We start from the raw sequence: 17,799 nt of genomic DNA on the forward strand, positions 1-17,799 counted from the left end.
CACCATGAAAAGGACCTTTCTGTTGTTTAGGCCACCCATTCTATGCTATTTTTGTTACATCAGCCCAAACTGATGTAGACACTTCCTGGCACTATAAGATACAAGAGTCACCTTGTATGTTTCCTGCCTTAGTGCTAGAGGTAGACACTTCTCTAAGAGCCCTGGTTTGCTCTACTAGAGAATGAGAGTAGAAACCAAGGTATGGGCAGTAGACGAGTTCATCGTTACTGGGGTGTCATTGCTCATAGAACTGGGTTAGTCTTTGCAGGGCTCAAAGGCCGTGCAACTCTGCTGCTCTCCTGTGTACCAAGAGTCAGCAGTTCCTCTAGCACACAGCCAGAGGAGACCCTTGCCCCAGAGGAAGAGCCGAAGCCCACAGCCAAGCGATAAATTCCAGAGCCTTCTCTTGCTTCCTAGACTGACTCTTTGGCAGATTACTCCATTTCCTAGCAGGATGACCTAACTTCCCACCCCTCCTGGATCCCCTTGAAATTTTCACTAAGACATCTGTTGAAGAAGCCCTCTGAATGCATTTCAGATTTTATAGTTAAGCATTTGAATGCCTTAATCTCATTCCTGGCTCTATCCACAAGGGAAGTGCGGAACAGGATTCTCTGTCTTAAATACAAGAAAAAGTAATAGTGTTTGGGGCAGTGCCTGTGAGAAGCTACAGTAATAATCCCTCTTGATTATGAACAAGTAGATGCCTGTTTGCAGTCATATATTGGCAGCACACCCATATGTAGAAAACACATACAAGGGAGAAAAAAAATACAATTCTGAGGCTCAACACCCATTGTTAAGTACACACACAAATGGTCTTGTAACCATTTTTTCTTTCTACTTGCTGGGGATTATTTATGACCACAAGATTTTAGAGATATTAGGCTCAAATTTTAAAAATTCTTTATTGTGCAGATGAAGAAACAAGTAAACAAATGTCTTGCCATTTTGTCTGCATTATAAAAAGGTCTTATAAAAATCCTAAGTATGTAAGACGGAAAACATTATTGTGGCTTAGAAGAATTGTTCCAAGTCTTAATAAACTTTTAATAAAAATAAACTTGTAATAAAAAGAAAGTTTATTTTAAATCTTTACAGTAGATGGGAATCTAGAGTAATCTGTAGTTATCTCTATTAGGCAAGAAAACAAAGATACTTTCACCGTCTACCCCATCCCTGATAAATTATTGATTATAAATCATAAGGGATGGAAAATTGAAACTAAGTGACACATGGATTGTTCTAACAAAAGATGATACCAAAAAATCCAAACTTCCTAATCAAATAAACAAAAGGATTATCCCATACATTGCAGGTAAACTATTTGTCTTATAAAATTCATCATTCCACACTTATTTGTATAGAAATCTATCTATAAAAATATTTGCATAAAAATTCTATATATGCTCTATGCCTAAATTAAGAAGGGAAGTATACCAGTGACTTGTTAGAAAAGTAACCATTAGGAAATTCATTAACAATGAATTTGTACATCCAGATTCCAACTAAGACACTTAGCAGCCAATCAGTCTTCCTTATGCCTTCTTAGCAAGTGCTTTCTTACTAATTTATTTATGTTTTCTTAAAGCTCAATTTTTAAAAAATCCTTGAGGTTTTTATTCAGCAAGTCATACCTGTGATCTTGTTCAAGCTTAGAAAAACATAAAACTTCGGTTTCAACAGACATATTCCTGAGCCACAGGCTAGGCTGAGATCTGTTTATTACTGTCACTGACATTAAGGAGATTCGTGATCTTTACTGCAGAGAAATTCTTTCCTCATATCCTTGCCATCAAACTTTCATGAGAACTATTTCATGCCATTGTGGATCAAGACAAGTGGTTTATGTTTTTTTCTGAACTTTGACACATTAGGCATATTATAGACCTATCTAGTGGCTTATATGTTATGAGAGGCATTTCTCAAATGTTTTGTACTTAAAAGAAACTTCTAGAAGTCCACAGGCTACCAGCCGTGCAGCACTCTGATAGACATTGTGTTTCCTATGCTCTCTCATTTGTACCTGCAAAGGGAGCCCCACACTCCAAAGATTTGGGATGGACAAACTGATGGCAACAGCTCTGATGCAGGTGAGGACAGTTCCTTGAGTTAAGATGATAAATGGGTAGACTGTTTGGCCTTAACAACTGACACAGAAATATTACAACCAATTATAGAGAATTTTCTGTTTGGTTACATGTGTCCACTCTCGACCTTATAGATGTATGAATAAAGGGAAATTTATATTGTCTCTGACATTTCAAGATAAAAGTTCTAAGGAAACTTCCTGTACTGGGCTTCCTGCTTTCAATAGTAGCCAGACAGGGTGTGGTTTTATTAAAATCATGAAGGTCTACATAGCACCATCCAGACACTCTGCCCTCCTTCCCAATTATAAATAATATGTACATCCAGATTCCAATGAAGACACTTAGCAGCCCATCAGTCTTCCTTACGCCTTCTTAGCAGACTATAGATATTTACATTTTTCATTTTTTGCTCTTACTCAATTGCATTTACATGTTTGGAGCGGCAAAGAGGATGTTTTAAACACATTTACCCAGGTCTTGAGTTTGGGGTCAGAAATACACTGCACCTCCCACACCAGTCTGCAAACATCTGGCTTCCTAGATGGGAGTAATAACAACTCTGCTCTTATTTTCATAACTGCATTATAGAAGATGTTCACTGGTTTCCTCCTCGGTGAGTTTAATTCACACCAATATTTTAAGGAAGATTAGAAAAAAAAAAGAAGGGGCAGGGAAGGAATGAAGAAACAACATTTTTTTTTTGACAGCACAGAAAGCTTGGTTTCCATGCCTCCATTGTACAAAAGATTCTAAGATAATTATAGAATATAGCAGATCTTTTAGGCTTATTTTGTGAATCAGATCAACTGTGCATTATTTTCTCTCCTGAAGCTCAATATGCACCACAAATTGCTATATTTTTAGCCCAGATTTAGCATTTGTTTTTCCTCCAAAATGATTTTCACCAGTGAAATAGTATTTATAAAGCCAGCTGACAATCAAGCCATGTGGTGGAGTGGCTCTTTTCGGTGTTGCCAACATTTGGCATCACTTGACACATGGACCTTAGGAGAAAAGAAGCCCTCTGTCTGCTGCACCTTGAGCACAGTGTGGCCCTGCCCCAGGGGCAATGGCACTATCTCATGGCCTGCTGCATCTCCGTGATGATTGTCGGCATCATGGTCCACATTTGCAATAGTTGTTTGGCCTCCAAGAGGCAGTGAGCAAATCAGAGACCCACAGGGAGACTGGCAGTTCCTGCCTGAGAGAGGTCCTCAAAGAGTGACCCACCGAATCTGAGACCCAGAGCTGGACAGGCCAGGAGTCGCCATTGCATTGTCTCCAGATGTAGAGGATAATCAAAGGGCAGAGTCATGGCTGAATGCAGGAGTAGCCGTCCAGCATTCCTCAGGAGGAGAACACTAAAGGCAGTGCTGGCAGGACTAGGAGTTCTGTCCCTTTGATCAACTCATTTATCCTAAGTAGAGCTTAGGAATAGTACTTGGCACACAGTGTGCCTGCAATAAATATTGACAGAGCAAATGCATGACTGTGACACCCAGCTTCTTGATTGAGATCATAAGCCACTGCATACCAGACTTGCCTTTCTCATGTGACCAGTGAAAAGAACACCCAGATCTAATGTTTGGCTTGGCCCCTTCCTCCTGTGACCTCAGCCAAAGAATTGTATAACTGTATTTCCAAGAGCAAATAATTCAGAGTCTTAGCTTTCTCATCTGTAAACTGGGATGATACTGCATCTACCTGTTTCATAGGGTTTTATGCACGCCAAGTTGGATTGTTTCCAGAAAGCTCTACAATGCTGCAGGAATATAATTACCATCAAAAATGGACTCTGAGATGTGGTCACTTTATTACAGAGGTGTTAGCTGCAGGACAGCCTTGGCAAACTCTCCCATGTGGTGTGAGGCCTTAGCCAAAAGACATACTGGGCTCAAGCCCTGACCTGGGCTGCTCATGACCTGGGACCATCTCTAGCAGAAGCTGGGGAACTAATGCAGCCCAATGTGAGGTGCTGGGTTCAGTGAAGGAGCTGAGGGGAGCAGTCAAGAAGAGGGTGGCCAGGCAGTGGTTCAGGTTAACTATCCCAAATGTGAGACATTCAGGGTATATTTCTGATAGCCAGTCCAGGTGGTAGAGTACAATGTGGTGTTGAGAATTCTGGGTAGAGATGGTTGTCAGTATTCAGAAAAATTTAGGTCACTGGTAAAGGAACCCATTTTCGGGACCAGACACAGACAACAGAAACAGGGGTAGCTGTAAGGGAAGGAAGCTGGCAGATCCTAAGCTAGACGACTAGAACTGGGGCTCTGCTGGGTGTCAGGGAAACATCAGTAGCAGAGGCTGGGATTAGAAGGGCCAGATGGGCAGGTTTGTTTCACACTGGGATAAAGGAACTCAGGATTCATGAGACATCCAGGTACAGGTGGGGGGGTTCAAACCCCAGCAGATCCTGAAAAGAGGTTCTGAATGTACCAGCATCTAGACTTGGGCAGAGCTGAGCTCACAGGGCCAAACATCACATCACTATGGACACATGGGTAGCCAAGGTGGAAAGGCCTGAATTCTCTGATGAGTAGAACTGCTAGCAAGAAAGCTTTTTTTTTTTTTTTTTTAACTATAAAGGATGTTATCTTTGCTCTGAGGTGATGGAGGGTCACATGAGAATGTCAAGTCTGGTGCTCAGAGGCTTATGTATGATCTTGATCCAGAAGCTGGGGTTACATTCATTCATACAGTTGCCAGCTAACCACAGACTCTACTTTGTGACCTCTGACAGCACAGGGTTATGAGGTCCTGAGGGCATGCTCACATATTTTCCAAAACAAAAAGCATCAGAGCTACAGAACTATGCAAAGAACCATGCTGTTGTGCCCATTTTCCACCAGGGCCCTGTCCCTGCGAGTCATTTTACTTATCTATGGAACACTCAGCTGATGGCCATAAAGGACCTAGGGACAGGCAAGTCCAGCTTGTGGCTGTTACTCGAGACCTCCTCATTATTCTCCTCCATCCCAGGTCCCCCATTAGGAGAGCTACCCATCCCAACGTGGAAGAAAACAGCAAGCCAGAGGAGGAACTGACCCAGGAATATCCCTTTGGGTCCAGGACATGCCCACCTCACAATACCTGAATTTTAAAATTTTCTTTTAGAACCATCCCTTTGGAACATGCAAACAATTCATCAAATGTTTGGAAATTTGGAGCTGTCCATGTTCACCATAAAGCAGTTTAATATAATTGCTTTCCTCCCAAACTTGTGAGATAAATATGGAATATGATGGGCTGCGGGGGAAAAAGCAAAATAAGTAATAAAATTGAAGCCTTTTAGAGACAGAGTAGGGAAGCTCCTTAAAATAGACCCCTAGGTCAGGGGTCAGGACATTTAGAAGGCTGAAGCTCAACACAAAAAAGAGGAAACCCAAATTCCTTTTAGGTGTTCCTGCTCCCCCAAATTTTATCCAGGATCAGCTGTGAGCCAGGAAGGAAGGTACGAACCTCTTCAGTCTTCCTCCCGGCTCACTTCCCATTCCTGAGACCGGTGCCCAATATTGTTACCCTCTCTTATAAGTGGACCTTCACTTTTTTAATGCAAAATTTCAAAATAGATATTACTTCCAATAGCACAAAATTCAAAAGGCACAAAGGCTCCTGTAAGAAGCAACATCCAGTTGGTTGGATCTTTCTAGAACTGGGTGATCCACACACCAGCAGGAACACATTCCCACCTGTGCTGCTTTTCCCCTTATGTTGCTATTTTTAAGGAATGTTTGGTTACATTGGCTTTTGGGTCCTAAGGGAAACTGTTCTCAGATCCACAAAATCAACTTAAAGTAAACGTTTAGACCCAAACACATCCATAGGTTAGGGACCTCCTGTTTAGGTTGATGTGAAGCAGTGCTGCATAGACAGAGAGATGAAGTGAAAACTGCCTGTATAGGTCAGATTTAAGTTTTCAGTGATTTTTCATTTTTCCCCAAAGTACCTTCAAGACAGGCTTTTTAGAAGCCAACCTTTTTAGGGCTAAAGGTTAACAAGAAGTAAGAGCAGGGAAAAAAAAAAAAAAAACCCTTTCATGTTATCAATATTCTTCTTCCTTCTGCTAAACAGAAGAAATCTCCATGCAAGTGGTCCTGAGACTGTCCACCGAAAAGCCCTCCAACTGGGCCTCCACCATCCACAATGACCACATCCAGGTGGGAATTCATTAATTCCAGACTTTGTAGAAGAAATACCTTAACAAAAGAGCGGGCCAAATAATGTCACGAGCTGGTATCTTCTGGCAGAGTGTTTGCATTTGGTTGTTCCAACATGAAAGGTAAAAACAAATTGAGTGTGTGGATGACCTTGTCTGAAAATGCCGAGGATAATTCTGTGCTTGCAAGCAGTTTACAGGGTCTGGGTTGCAGGTGTCACTTCTTGGGGACATTTTGGTTCATTCACAACTCATCCACATAGCCGGTATTATGAAGCCTGTGAACCTCCCTTAGAGTACCAAGTTCAGTGTTTTCACCACAGGAAGAAGCAGTACAATGAGCCAGGTGAAGTGATTGGATTCCTCTCCACCTGTTATTGGACCCACTTCTTCTCCTAACCCGAATGAACGGGAAAAACTCAGTTTTTTGCTGCAAAAAGAAGCAACACTATCACAGACAAAAGCTGTATGCAACTATGTCAGTGGATTTCTTAGTTTCTCAAAAGGCAGGGCCGCCAGGCTTAAGAAAACAGGGTGAGGGAGACAGAAAAGGAGAGAAAAAGAAAAGGAATACAGGATTCCCAGTTAAATCTGAATTCAGACAATGTCATACTCATTGTTTTATATTTCACAATGCTTAGAAAATAGGTTGGTACATGGTAGTCTTTCCCAAAGTTGTATGCCAAACTGAATTAGGCACCTTTTCAACATATTTATGAATTTATTAATTTAACAAATAAACAACACCAACTAAGTGTAAGGCATTTTTTTTTACAAATCATAATTTATCTAATAAAAACCAGAATCCATGAATATAAAGAAATCACAGATAATAGTTCCTTTTTAGAATTTTTAATCTAAAGGAAAGTTTTTATATGTAACTTTTCCTTGATTATGAAAATAGAACATGTTGAAGTAAAAAAATGAAAAAAAAATGATAGAAAAGTACAAAGATGAAAATAAAATCACCCTTCACAGAGAAAACCCCTGTAAGTTGTTTCTTTGGACATAGTTTTAAAAAGCTATGAAATAAATGGCTACAATTTCTGCTTATTCTATCCAAATAATGTGCCAGACCCAATCATCTATCCTGTCACCCTGTTTTATTGTAACACTTGTGCCTATCACTGTCTGAAATTATCTTATTTACTTTCATTTATGCTCTGTCTCCTGCTACTAGAATCGATCCTCCTATTCCCCAGTGCCAGATATATAGTCAATGTTCAATAAACTGTTCTCAAATGAATTAATACTCTCCCTCTGAGGCACATAGGGCCAGCGTAATCAATTCAGGGTGATACCCCCAAACATGTGTCATTGGTATACGTCCTCCATCCAAAATCATCATACCCAACATTTCTTAGGCTCAACATTGAAAAAGGTTAGAATTTGGGCTCAAATTTAGTGACTACCATATCTGAAAGAAAAAATTCATACAGAATAAAGTAGTTATGATAACGTTGCAAAAATGCTTTCAAAATGCCAGTGAGGTCTTATTCATTTCAGATTTTAATGGATTAATCCTTTCCCTCCTGAGAATATTATGGGCAGAAACTTGACAAGACAAATTTTAAGTGAGAACATATTCAACAAGGTCAATAGAAAATGCCATCCTCATATGTCCTATAAAGCCAAAGTTTTACTTTTCCCCCAAATGCTTATTTGACAGAACAGCATTGTTGGGTATGAAAAATTTAATACGTGCTAGAGGAAAATAGAACAGGGCATCTGTTGAACCATAATTGGCGTCTGAAAAGATTTCTTATCGCAGCCCTAGGACATACTTAGACACAAAGAAGAGGGCTTGGTTTGGCTTATGGATTTTATTTTTCATTAAATTATATCTCATTGCATATATTACCACAACACATCCATAAACCAGATAATGAAGACACTGTTGTTATCCCCGCACGACAGGGTTGGAAACTAACAACTCAATAAGTACTTAAGCATCCATTGCTCGCCCAATTCTGGACTAAGGAGAACATGCCCAAGCAAAAGGAGCTTTAGATACAGTCGGGGAAGTAAAATGAAAATGCTTCAAGCAATTAGATAAAAGGAATGCAGATTTGAACAGTACTTGTTTATCACAGACATCTGAGTTTGGGGATAGGAGAGGTGGTTGAGGGCAACTGGGAGAGGTAACATTTCCGAAGAAGTAAGAGAAGCTGAGGAGGAAGAATAGCAATCAAGGCCAGGACGGTCCCTGGCTGCAGGGCTCCCTGCCTTCCCAAGGGCTCCGCACCGTTCCATTTTTCCTCCCAACACTGCTGTGCCGCTGACCCTGAGCCCCCACAGATACACTGCCCAAATCATGAGACAGCAAGATCAGGGAGAATCTTAAGGTGGAGAAGGGCATGAAACATCTGCAAGTCGGACATGGAGAGAGACCCGTTCTGAGTAGCAAGGGCAAAGACCAAGGTGGGAAAATCCCTGCTCCCACAACCCGGAGTCTTAGTTTGGGCACAGCTCTGTCAACCAGTGGTCTGCAAGGATTCAGGTTTAGGACTCCTTTATGCTGACAATGACTGAGAACCCAAAGAATTTCCTTATATGAGTTTTATTTATCAATGTTTGCCATATGGAAATTAAAAGAAAAATTTAAGACATCAAAATTTTTTATATTGAAATATTAAAAGAATGATCAATATACTACCTGATAACCTTAATTAATACTTTCAAGATGGATATATTTTCCAAAACAAAACAAAATTGGGAGAATAATATCACTTTGCATATTTACAAATTCATTTCATGTCCAGCTTAACAGAAGTTCTCTGGTTCTCCTATCTGCTTTGGCATCTAATATACTTTGATGCATTATTGTGATGGAAAAGGCTTCTCTAACACACATAAGCCATAGGAAAGGGAGGAGTATTTTTATAGCCTTTCCAGATAACTTGTGGATGTCTTTTCTGATACTACACCAAGACTTGAACACTTATAGTTTTTTTCTGTCTTTTTTCTTTGTTAAGGTCTTATTCATTCGTATGTAAAGAAATCTGTTGGTTTGAAAGGTAACAGTATGGTAAAATTCAGTGCTGATCTCAGTGTAGAAGAGCTGCCCCAGCCTGAGAAGCACCCTTGTCCCTTTTCACTCACTTCACCCCTGTCCTTCCCAGCTCCTGGCAGCTAGCGGTCTTTTTGTCACTGTCATTTTATCTTTTCTAGAATTTCACCTAAATGAAGTCATCCATATTCTTTTATGTTTGCCTTCTTTGATTGAGCGTCATAGTTTTTAGATTTACTTGTGTTGCACCTATTACAAATTTGGCCCTTAGTTGTCACGTAGATTCCATCACATGGATAGTACACATGGTTTGTATATTGACCAGCTGTCTGATATCTGGGTGGACTCCAGCCTTGGAGTAAACGGCAAACAATTGCACCCACATTTTTATGTGGATGTGTATTTTTACTTCTCCTAGGCAGACAGCTGTGGGTGGAACTGCTGCATCACACTGTAAATGTACCTTAACTTTATAAGGTAGGTACTGATGTGCTGTTTTCCAAAATAGCACACCTCTGCCATTGAGCATCCCGGTCTACAACACCTGAGTGAGTACTCCTGTTGCTCCACACCCTTGCCGACACCCGTGTCCTCAATATTTCTATTTTACCCTTTCTAGGGAGTATGTAGTTGTTTTTCACTGTAATTTTAATTCTCACTTCTTTTATGACTAGTGACAGTGAACATGTTTTTATATGTTTATTGACTATCTTTTTTGTAAATTTCTATTCAGTTCTTTTGCCCATTTTTCAATTGGGTTTTTTATTATTGAATTGTAAGAGTTTTTATCTTTTTAATTCTCCATACAAGCCAGATGTTGGATTTATGTTTTGCAAAGTGTTCTACCAGTCTTTGGCTTCCTTTCTGTTTTAACTACATCTTCCAAAGAACAGAAGTTTGCAATCTTCATGAAACTTGTTTTACCACTTTTCACTTTGAAATTTTTCTATTTTTTTGCTAAATATTTTTAGGTGTAGATGGACACAATATCTTTATTTTATTTATTTATTTTTATGTGGTGCTGAGAATCGAACCTAGTGCCTCACACATGCTAGGCAATCACTCTACCACCTGAGCTATATCCCCAGCCCCCAAATTTTTCTATTTTGAGTTTGCTTTGGGTATCACATGAATTTAGGATTAAGATTCTTTCTTTGTTAAAAAGGCTGTCCCTGTACCATTTGTTGAAAAACTGCCTTGCCTTTTCTTCACTGAATTCCTTTGGTATCTTTGATTAAAATCAATTGGCCATATAACTGTGAAACCATCTGAACTATTTATTCAGTACCTTGATTTTTTTGTGTGTGATACCAGGGATTAAACTCAGGGATACTCAACAACTGAGCCACATCCCCAGCCCTATTTTTGGATTTTATTGAGAGATAGGGTCGCACTGAGTTGCTTAGTGCCTTACTTTTGCTGAGGCTGGCACTGAATTCACAATCCTCCTGCCCCAGCCTCCTGAGCCGCTAGGATTACAGGCATAGGTCACCATGCCTGGCACCTTGATTTATTTTTGCCTACACGCACCCTTGTCTTGATAGTTTTAAGTCACAAAAAAAAAAATCATGTAGTATGAGTCCTCTAATTCTGGCTTTTTGTTTTCTAAATTTTAGCTATTATAGGTCCTTTGATTTTCCATTTAATTTTAAAATCAGTTTGTTAATTTTTAAAAATTTTTTTTAGTTGTTGATGGACCTTTATTTTTATTTATTTATTTATATGTGGTGCTAAGGATCGAACCCAGGGCCTCACACATGCTAGGCAGGCACTCTATCACTGAGCCCCAGCCCCAGCCCCAGCCCCAGCCCAATCAGTTTGTTAATTTTTTCAGAAAAGCCTGTTAGGATTTTAGTTACTCTTGCACTGAATACATGGATCACATTGGGAGTAGCACCATCTTTACAATATTGAATCTTCTAACCTAGGGGTCAAGCTGTGATCTGCAGGCCAAATCTAGCCTATTTTGTATGCTCCCGAGGTAAGAATGTTGTTCACATTGTGAAAGGATGATACAAATGGATCAAAACATCTCATTTTGCAAAGTTCCCTTGTGATTTTCCACACCTTTCATTAACTTTATGCCTAGGATTTGTTATTGTGGCCCATGACCTGAGGACCATCGCTCCAAGCCATGGGGGCAGGAGACAATCATTGTTTTCTTTTGCAGGACTCAGATTACATGGTGGAAATACTAAAGCATTATTTCAATAATACTTGGAGGGAGCCACATGGGCCAGAAGCAGGGAAAATAAGGAGAATATTTAAATTGAGAGGGGCTACACACATGGGTTAAGGCAGTGGGAGAAAAAAAGGAGTAAATTCAAAAACACATTTCAAAGGAAGGAAAGGCAGGATTGGTGTGGATTGGATAAAGAGGATGAAAGAGAGGCAAGAGTCAAAGACAACTTCAAGGTTTCTAGCCTGTGATGTTAAATGGCTCGTCCATGGTGATTTTTATTTGGTTTACTTTTATCATCTGGATGCACAAATGGGATTTTCCCACATCGAGCAATTGTAGCTCCCTACATTCAGATTTACTATTGAAATTACCTTCTATCTCTTCACACCCTGTTAGTGAACAGGTAGTATTTTGATGGATGTTACATGATCAGAGAAATCCCGGGTCTTGGTGGCATGTGGAACATAACTCTTCTTTAAATCCTTGCTGTAATTAACCATTCCTTAATATTTGAAAGCTTTTGTGGTCACTCCACCGAACATTATTTTTATAACCTTGTTTGTTCAGAGATCATTAGCCCTTTAATACATTTATATTATTTATGACATTTAATTTTTTCCCCCTCTTTCCATCCTTTGGCTTTCTTTTGAAGTCACACTATTAAACCTCCTTAAAAATATTTATGTGTGTTTAGTTAACAAAAGCTCCTGTAAGTTGAATCCATGCTGGGAAAAGGTTCAGGTAAGCTCTCTATATAAGCTTACAGACAATTGTGTAAATCTTCAGCCATTAAAGAGAAAGGAGAAAAAAGCCACCCTCATTACACTGCTGTCATTTGCTCTTCATCTCCTGTCCTCTTTAGCAGCATTAAGATGGGATGTAAATTTGCCAGTTAATGCTGTTAGAAAATGGATGGTTCAAGAAGGGCAGGAATTAGAGATCAGTATTAGGTGCAGATAAGCTCCTTTGCCTCCGCAGTGGCGGCTGTTTAACATTCATGGGAAAATCATCATCAAACAGCGTTATCACAGCTCTGTTGATGGCTGAGGAACTTCATCACTATGATAATTTTTTTTATAGCTGTGAGCCAAAAAGCTCCCTTTTATTTCTGCTGTCTCGAGCTGTGATAGAAGCTTGTTTGTATGGGTAGGATACAGCAGACCCTGGGCTCCTCGGACGGGTTTGATTTCTTCTTCCCTCCCCTCTGCTCTCTCCTCCTGCACGTCGCACTAAACAGTCCTGCTGATAAAAATATACATATAGATGTGTGTATAAAAATGGAAGTCCTCCAACAATCCTTCAAAGCAGAACAGATATTTTTATGATCAGTAATTCAAAGTTTGACAAGTGATGCTATTCTGTAATGAAACTGTCATCCATTTTTATTGTGAGCAAAATGCTAACTTGATAAATGGAACGCAGAGGGGTGGGGGGCAGGCCAAAGGCGGGGGGAAAATAATGCCCGACTCTGAATCTGTGGAAAGCAACTGTTCCCTACAAAGTGTCTCTCGACAGCATATTCCTCTGCAGTAGGCGAGGTCGCCCGAGCTCCGCGCCTGTCATTATTCCTTTCCGAGTTCAGCGGAGTGAACCAGACCCGTCTTCTCTTGCCCCTTTTGGCTCTCATCTATCTTATGTTTGCAGTGTGTGGGCACAACATTGGTTGTGTTATTCTAAATTTACGGAGTTTGTTTGAGAACACACAATCTTTGCACATGATAGTTCCCCGACATGTTTAGACATCTTCAAGTTTACGGGAGATAAAAGTCACAGTCCTAGATTGCAGTGTCTGTGGGCAGACGAGCCGTATTCTTCTGCAGCCGATAAGGAAACTATTCAAAGAAAATTCACATTTATGAGGGCTCTCAAGCTGGTGCTTCCTGGCAGCTTTGACCTCATTTTTTGGAGGCTTCACAGTTCCGAATGACTGTCCCCCCTTTGGGGATGCAGCTAGAAAGGTGTGGTACTCAAAAGCACTTTTGTTGTCTGGACAGAAAGGGACTATCGTTGAAAGAGTTGGGATTTGAATTCAGGATTGATCTAACTACTTGAGTAATTTACTTTCCGGCCCTGCTCATTCCGTTTCTTTCCCTGAGAGCAGACTCCAGCCCTGTCATGATGGCCTGAATTATGCTTGGAGTTTGGAGATAAGGACTTTTGTCTACGAGGCTCAGCTTAGACGACCAAACTCATTTCCCGGAAGACTAGAGTTTGAATCCAGTTAGGATCCTGGAGGTGAAAGGCTGGTGTCTTATCATTTAAGTATAGCTATTTAAACATAAGTTTAAAAGAAATACTGCAGGATGGAGGGACAGCGTTGTCCCTCTAAGGATAATCTTGGGGACAGCTGGCTGGCTGTTCTCTGAAAATCAGATAACCCTTTCCATCCCCAAATAGCTTTGGCCACCTCTGACTTCTCAAGGTGAAGAGCTAAGGGTGCCTCCCTATACCAAGATGTTCTGTTTCATGCTTATTAAAAATAAATAAATAAATAAGTCCAAGGAGGTGGGTAATTTTCCCGAGCTCACTCCTTGAACTAACAATAGGTCTAAGTCTTAATTCTGGGAGCTTCCCTTTGTTAGTGAAAAATATCAGAGCCCCCCACCCCCGCCTGGAGCTGTGGGGGTGCTTGCTAATTCCTTCCTCTCACTGGATCCCTGACACATGCAAGCCAGAGGCAGCCTGTGCCTCATGGATGGGATCCTTCCAATGAACCCCCAAGTGAGTGCCCTCCCCGGCCAAAGCTACTCAGCCAAAGGAATTCCCTCTCCTTCCTTCCTCCATGGCTCGCAGTTTCATTCTACTCATCTGTTAACTGGTTTCTCTTGTTGATGGAAGCTCTCTAAGGGCAACATTCCTGTCTGTCTTTTCTTTTGCTTTGTTTTCTTTCTTCCTCTTCTTTCTGCTCTATTTCCAGAGCCTAGAACACAGCCTGACTTGTGGTAGATGCTCAAATAGAAATATTTGAGGAAGGAATGCCTCCTTTTCTGGGGCCAAACCTTGGAAGAATGTCTTGATATTAGAACACAGAGCTCAATGGCTTGTAGCCAGAGAAGTGCCAAGGGCAGGAGGGACATTTCAGGACACCAGAAGTGACCAAGAAAGCCCCTTTGCTTCCTAGGTGCATGAAGGAAAGGTGACAATCTGTTCAACTTGGCTTAAGGAAGCAGATTCAGAGAAAGACTTGTTTTACACGTCTCCTCAAATGCAACGGATGTGGGGGGGAAATCCACGGGGCCAGGTTGGGGGCTTCTTTTTACCAAAAATTTTGGAAAAATAATGTTTATTACCAGTGGTCCTTCCTAGCCCATTCTTTCTATGGAAAATAAGATCAGCAATTCTCCACCATAACTATAAAAACTATATATCTAAGCCGTGGGTCACGGTGACCTTTATCCAGGGTAGATGAAGAAAGGGATCCTGGGGAGGAGAGCAGGTGGGAGTGGGCATGGGCGCACCCAAGAGGAAGTCCAGTTCCCAGATGGGTCGAGGTCATCACTACGTCAACCTGCACAGGCCCGAGAGCCCCACTTCAGACCCTCAGGAAGGAGGCCCGGCTGCATTTAGCAACCACTGAAATCACACATTCTCTGATTTAGTTCATTTTACACTAACAACTTCAAGAAATGGCTTTGAGTTCACAAGAACAAAAGACAACGAAGATAATTTCCTTTGGCTCTTTTGGCAAGCCATCAGCAATTTCCCAGCTCTTTTTTCCCCTTAAACCCACCCATCTATCTCATTATCTTGAATTAGCTTTATTTTTTTTCTTGGAAATAAAAAAATTAATTAACCTTTTAGTAACTAGAACCCATTACAGAGATATCTTGTGTTCACAGTATGTAGGCTATGACTCAGTTGTTAATTAACGCATTTTTACCTAATTTTGACTTTACAGTTAAGGATAGTTAATCTCACAAGAATTTTATTTTAGCTTTACTAGAACCTAAGTGCATGTATTCACACGTACATACTCCAATCCATTTGACAGAGTTATAGCATAGGTGAGCTGTGGTGCAAACCTAAGTTTATATAAATCTGTGGTTGTTTTTTTATTTATTTTGTCATTGTTGTTTTATATTTTTCTTTTGGCAGTGCTAGGGATTGAACCCAGGGCCTCGTACCACTGAGCTAGACTCCTAGCCCAAAAACTATATTTTCAGTTTTCCCGTGGATATCAGGACTTCCTGTGAAAATGAGCATTGCCATTCCCATGACCCCATCATAGAACTGACTCTGCCCCCAACCCTCACAGCATACACACTGCTGTGGTTGAAAGCGTCTCCCTAAGTTCATGTGTTGGAAACTTAGCCCCCAGTGTGACAGTGTTGAGAGGTGGGCCCTTTAAGAGGGGACCAGGTCCTGAGGGCTCTGCCCTCACGAATGGATTAGCATAATGGCAGGAGCAGGTTAGTTATGGTAGGCTGTCATTTCCTGATCAAGAATGGGTTCAGCCCCCTTCCTCTCACTCTTGCTCTCTCTCTGGCTGTCTCTCACCCTCTCCCACTCCGCCACAGGATGACACAAGACAGCCCCGGCCAGATGCCCACACCCTGATGTTGGACTTCCCAGCCCCCAGAACCATGAGAAATAAATTTCTTTTCTTTATATAATTCCCAGCCTGTGGTATTCTGTCATAGCAACGCACATCAGACCAAGACACATATACCAATGACAGGGCCAGATCGGTGGATTGATTGGTAATCTGTTTTCCTGGGAGAGGGTTCATTTGTGATCTTTCACCCAGCACACACCTGTGAGCAGCTGATCCACTGATGGAAGCAGCCAGAGGCCACAGAACAGTGACAAGCTGTTCCGAGCTCAGTCCCTGAATGCTGTCACCCAGTCCAGTAGCCAGGGCCACACAGCCACACCAGCAGGCAGGCACAGGGCCATGTGGGTGAGAGGTGCTCACCCCGAGTTCTACCCTTCACGCTGCACCTCATTAGTCAGAGCCCTACCAAGCCAGAAGAAGACACCCGAATCTATGAATCTATCTGTCACCTCTAACAATTCACGGAGCAGATTCTCCATTTCCTTTGTTAACGCTATGAATAATTCTGCAGCTTCTCCGGTCTTATTAAGAAGCCTTTCCCTCGGTTTCTCTTTGTTCTTCTCATCTAATCTCTTAATAGAAGTTGCTAATTAAATTCCTATAGCCATTTTTTAACAGTGTTTTGAATAGCAAAGTCTGTCAACTGCAGAAAGTGTATATTCTTATCAACACGCCTGTTGCCTGAAGGAGCCCAGGGCTCGCTGACAGATGGCTGCCCAGGGTGGCCCAGCAGGCTTCACATCTGCAGCACCTGCCGGCAGGAGGACAGTGGGCGGGCGCGGGCTGGAGAGGAGGCTCGTTTGGGTTCAATAAACAGAATCCCGTTTGTTAGAGTGCTTCCGTTTGTCTCAAGTTGGAACTCCGCAAATTTAAGCCAAGAATTCTAGGCGTGCAGTTGTTTGTAAGTATCTTTTGATGCTGCTCCTTTAACATCACGTATCCCTTTAAATCTAAGTGGTGTCAAATCTTTAAAGGAAATTTAAAAAGCAGTTGAGTGTTTGACGTAGATGGTTACACAGGCTTTTATCAGACAGGAGTCATCGAACTGAGATTTGTTATATTTCCTTGCTGCTACCTGATAGGAGGTTTCAAGACCTTGGTGAATAAGGAATAGTCTTCTACACTGAATTTCCATGAAAATTTAGGATGTAAGTGTTCCCCTCAAACCGAATCCACTTTTACTCCTCCTCCCCCGCACACAGGTAGTTATTGGCACAATGCCTCACAGCAAGTTGTGAGTGGCTAATTAGAGGGTAATCCATAAACACAGACGTTCATACCAGGTCAATACCTTTAAGGGAACATCTGTCCTTGATCAAATGTTGGTATCTACCTGAAGCAAAAATGTATCTATTTTCTCAACAAATATTTTTTCCATGCATAGAAGTTGTCAAGTACAGATGCTGGGTATGGGACATAGAGTAGTTGTCCCAACCTGGCTAAGCCCACAGGTCTACATCCTCCTGCTTCAAATTCCAGGGATCTTCAGAAGCTTTGTGTTATGTGTGTGTGTCTGTCTGTCTGTCTATAACTGTGCTGGAAAATACAAAAGACTGACCAGGGATTTGGAAAATTTCTGAAGTATAGAAAGGATTGAGTCTATGAAAAACAAACCTAGGGGCTGGGGATGTGGCTCAAGCGGTAGCGCGCTCGCCTGGCATGCGTGCGGCCCGGGTTCGATCCTCAGCACCACATACAAGCAAAGATGTTGTGTACGCCAAAAACTGAAAAATAAATATTGAAATTCTCTCTCTCTCTTTAAAAAAAAAAAAGAAAAGAAAAACAAACCTAAAGTCTAGAAAC

Source organism: Marmota marmota, unplaced genomic scaffold (genome assembly GCF_001458135.2).
Source record: "Marmota marmota marmota unplaced genomic scaffold, marMar, whole genome shotgun sequence".
Taxonomy (NCBI): domain Eukaryota; kingdom Metazoa; phylum Chordata; class Mammalia; order Rodentia; family Sciuridae; genus Marmota; species Marmota marmota.